Source organism: Mus caroli, chromosome 7, assembly GCF_900094665.2.
Source record: "Mus caroli chromosome 7, CAROLI_EIJ_v1.1, whole genome shotgun sequence".
Taxonomy (NCBI): domain Eukaryota; kingdom Metazoa; phylum Chordata; class Mammalia; order Rodentia; family Muridae; genus Mus; species Mus caroli.
In genome coordinates, this window is record NC_034576.1 from 52,707,004 (window position 1) to 52,711,834 (window position 4,831).

Sequence of the window (4,831 nt, forward strand, 5' to 3'; positions counted from 1 at the left end):
GGGGCAGGGGCAGGGGCAGGGGCAGGGGCAGGGGTAGAAGCAGTCACTTAGGCCCTTCCAGAAGGAACATCTGGGCCAATCTTCTGGTTAAGCACAGAGTGTGAGTGATAACTTCATGCCACTCCCTTAAGCCTCAACTGCCTGCCTTCAAGTATGGCAGAGCTAGCCACATCTGTGTCACAGCCTTGAGGACTCTGACATCCTCCCTTGGTCTTTCTTGTCCTCACTGCTCTGATTCCTTGGCCTTTATAGTCTCTGTAGGTTTCCCAGGATGTTCCTTTATGGCCTCCAAGGGCTAGATTGAGCTTCATAGGAAAGGATGCAGACAGGTGCATATCAGGGGTATGACTTGAAGGTAGCAGAAACGGGCTGTACTGCATTGCCACTGAGGTTCATGGCAGAGCTGAAGAACCCTCTGACAAAGTAGCGGTTGATATAACCATGCTGTGACTGGCAGGTTGATCCTGGCTTCTCTGAAGCTTAGCTTATCTGGCGGGGTGAGGGCAGAGGATAAAGAACAAGCTTGCATTGCTTGCCCCTGCACTGCTTGTTCTTTAGAGGCATGCAGTCTCCTCCCACTGTCATCCCTGGGTGTCTCCAACAAGAGTTCACTAGCTCTATCATTCCTGGATGGTCACTATTGGCCTAAGAAACAGGGCAGAATGCCAGCCTTCAGCCCAGGGATGAATTAGAATGTTCTAGGAGGGACAGGCATGGTAGCAAACACCCGTAGTCAGGAGAGGAGGAGTGGGAGTGGGGCCCAGTCCAGCCTGGGATGTGTAGAGACCATATGGGGGGGGGTGAAGGGATGGGGTAGAACCCATGTGCTGGAGAAGGGCCCAGGTCTCCCAGCTAGAATATTTTGAAACTTCCAATTAGGGGCCGCCCTGTCTACTACCTCCATGTGACCAGCAGAGGGCAGCAAAGCCCAAGCAAAGTTAGTCCCATCTGCAACTGCTCTCTTTTCCTCCCTCCCTCTCTTCCATTCCTCCTTCTCCCTCTCTGAATTCTTCTTTCTGAGCTCCGCTCCACCCCCAATCCCTGTCTTCCCTCTCTGAGAGTCTCTCGGTGCCTTCGCTCTTCTGTTTTCCCTCTCCAGGTTCTGTCCATGGGTCTCCCCTTCCTATGTGTTTCCCCCCATCCCCACCAGGGGTATGTAGTGTATAAAGACAGAACTAACAGGCACTCAAACTAATGGGCGCTCGCGGAATCTTAAGCTACAACCTACCTTCTGTGGCTGCAGTAAGATGAGGCTGACTGGCCTCGAGAAAAACAAAGGACATTAGCATGGTGTCCAGGCAGGACTAGAGAAAGGATTTGTTCCTGGTTCGATGACCTGGCTCCAAAAGAAACCCCGGAGTCTGGCTACCATGTCAAACATACCACACTAGCTGCCATGGCAGTACTCATTGCCAAGGCCCCTTTGAGCAGTTGAGATCAGAGACATTATTACACTAAAGAGGGAAGACTGGTGTTCACAAAGGGAAGAAAATTATACAAGCAAGTCCTGAGGCAAGACAAGATCCTGGGTGTCCTGAGGACCCGTGGGTACAGTTAGGTACAGAGACTACAGCATTGCTGGCACCCAGCTCTCCTGCTTGCAGGCTAAGTCCCTGAGCAGACACAGCTGTTCCACGAGTCTCAGCTAGCTCTTTTGTAAGGTCAGAAGAGCCCGGTCTCCTCTAGAAGATGCAATAAGTGTTCCCTGCAGCGCCTACCATCCCTCTTTCTAACAGCTTGACTGTGTGCAGGAGTCCACCCCTCCCAGTCATGACCCTGGACCTAGCCTGCCTTCTTGACATAGTCCTGAAGGTGGAGCAGGAAGATGGATGGGGAAGGGCCGTCACACTGGCTCTCCTTGAGTTGCTGACATTGGCCACAGGATCGCAGCCTCCCTCTGCACTTCTAGTGAAAGAATATCCCACTAGGTCTCCACCTGAGTAAGATGTCACCATGGAGACTCCTTGAAATTTGCTGGTGGTAGTACCCAGCATGAAGTAAGCCTAGGGTCAATGGGAGCCATTGGCTTTTCTGTTGACCACAGAGGCCATAACCAAGGCTGGTGACTATAGCTAGGCAAGGTAGTGTGTGCTGGCCATGACTTGAAAAACCTGGGACCGACAGCCAGTCACTGGAGCTTAAATTCTAGGTTAGCTTGATGCTAAATATGTGGGCATATGGGCAAGTCACTTAACACTTCAGAGGCTATAGTCTGCATATCGCATCACTCTACACAGTGATAGAACTCTTTCTTATAGGTCTGACCATTGTGTGACTCCCTGAGAACAGTATGTGCTGTGTGAGAGAGACACTTGCAGATGTTAGCTGTAGTCACGATCTCTTTTGTATCTAAAGGTTGCTGAGGGGATGGGGTATGGGCTTCTGTAACTTACGTGAAGCTTGGATTTGATCCAAAGCACCCATAAAAGGGGGCATTGTGGCACATACCTCTATTCCCCGGACTTGGTAAGTAGAGGCAGACAGATCACAAGGTCAAGGCCATTGTTGGCCAAATAGTGAGTTTAAGGCCAGCATGGACTACATAAGACCCTGCTTCAAAAATACAAATGACAAACTCAGATTGCCAAGTGTCTTTATAGGCTGCCTCCTCTGCCCCAAAGTCAAAACCAGGTTTGACGAACTTCCTCTTGTACCTCGTCTCAGGTGTGGGCATTTAAACAGGCAGTATCTTCTCTGATTTCAGAGGTGTAGCTTGCGCAGAGTAGGTCTTCAACAAACTACTTATAGGCGTACCAAACATCAGGCATGAGACGCCAGCAGAAGGAAGAAGTTTTGTTTTTGTTTTTCGTCATTTGGGATTTTGTTGTTGTTGTTGTTTTGTTGTTGTTGTTGTTGTTGTAGCTAAAATCCATTCCTGTCTTTGTTCTTGTTCTGTTTGCCTGTGTGGTGACCACTCTGAGTGAGTGGTGACCACCTTGTGTGGCTGTGAGCATGCATGGGATGTGTGAGATGGAACTGTGTCCCAGAACTTTTTCTACATGCCCATCCATACGCATAGCATGCACACATGCGCACACACACACACACACACACACCTGTGCTCATGGCTAGCGCTCGCTGTAGCCTTCTGGGTGCCTGCTGGGCCATCTACTCACCCATCCTCATCCTCTCGACTCTAGTCTGAGTTACTAATTGGTTTTCACCAGCTATGTCTTCCTTCAGATTTAAGAAAGGCAAAGCCAAGCCAGGAGCCTCCTTTGGCAACTGTCTTCCAGTTGGTTTCACCACCCAGCCCTTCTCAGAGCCAGTCTGCTCAAAAAACTTGTCTGCAGGGCTGGAGAGATGGCTCAGCGGTTAAGAGCACTGATTGCTCTTCTAGAGGTCGTGAGTTCAAATTCCCAGCAACCACGTGGTGGCTTACAACCATCTGTAATGGGATCTGACACCCTCTCCTGGTGTGTCTGAGGACAGTGATGGTGTACTCAGACACATAAAATAAATGAAATAAAAAAAAAAACCAAACTTGTGTGTGTTGGATTTCAGTTTTATTTTATTATAACCAATAGTAAGAAATACGTTTTACAGAACAATTCCACATGTGCATGTGTACACACATATGCATAGTCAGTTTCTTAGCTGGAGTACGTAAGCATACACTCATACAAGCACAGACACATCAGTGCATTGCACACACTATCACAACCCACTGGACATTTATAAACCATGCCACTTGATAACACAATGGGTTTTTTTTTCATGACTATTATATGTGTAGGGTACTTGGCCTACCTGTAAATCTGTGTGTCACATGTGTACAGTGCCTGTGGAGGCCAGAAGAGGGTGTTGGATTCCCCGATTGAAATTATAGATATTTGTGAATCACTGTATGAATATCGGGAATTGAACCTGGGTCCTCTGGAAAAGCTGTCTGAACCATCTCTCCAGCCTCAGTGAAACCACATAAACAAAACAAAATCTCATTCATCTCAGGCCAGCCTCAGGGTTTCTGTGTATCTTATGGTAATGTGAGCAGACACTATTACAACTGAATATATAGCTTCAGAGCCTCCTGTCCCAACCTCCCCTAGGGCTGGAAGCACGTACCCACCACACCCATTCTATACTGGGGATCAAGGCCAGGGTTTTGTGTATGAGGCTAGGATTCTGCTAGCTAAGCTGTATCCTCAGACCACAGTGAAAGTTTCTATTCAATTCTGTGTAACATGTTGTCCTTTAAAAGAAGAAAAGAAATGGTTAATTTTTTTTTCTTATATTATTTTATTAGCACTAAACATATTAAATTATATGTGAATATATTAATTAGTATATCAATTTATAGTTAAAACTAATACAATAAACCTATTCAAAGGATTATACAATAAATCCACTCCACCCACCCTCCTCCTGCCTGCAATTCCTTGCCTCCTCCTCTAGGGGCAAGATTGGGGGCAGGTATCTCTTGTGCAAGCTTGCCTGGTATTAAACCTGCACACACTTGCAAGGTGTATGTTAATTTGGGGATGTTTCACATTTTGTTCTATGTAGAGTAGACTGGCACATATGGTGTGGGCTTGGGGTGGGAGCTACAGATTTAAGGGCCATCCTAGTAGCCCTTTTCTAACAGGAACATTTTCTTTCCATTCCTCTGAACTCTCATTACCACGAGTTCACCTCAGCTGTCCTGTGCACTCAAGTTTGTTTCGTGGTATTTCTTCTCTACTCCGTGCCATATATCATACAACCCAAAAGGGCCGTGTAAGGTTCCCAGTTAATTTGTCGTGACTCGTGACTCGACGCCGTAAAGCAGGGCACCTCCATATGCAGAGGTCGTGACTCGTGACTCGACGCCGTAAAGCAGGGCACCTCCATA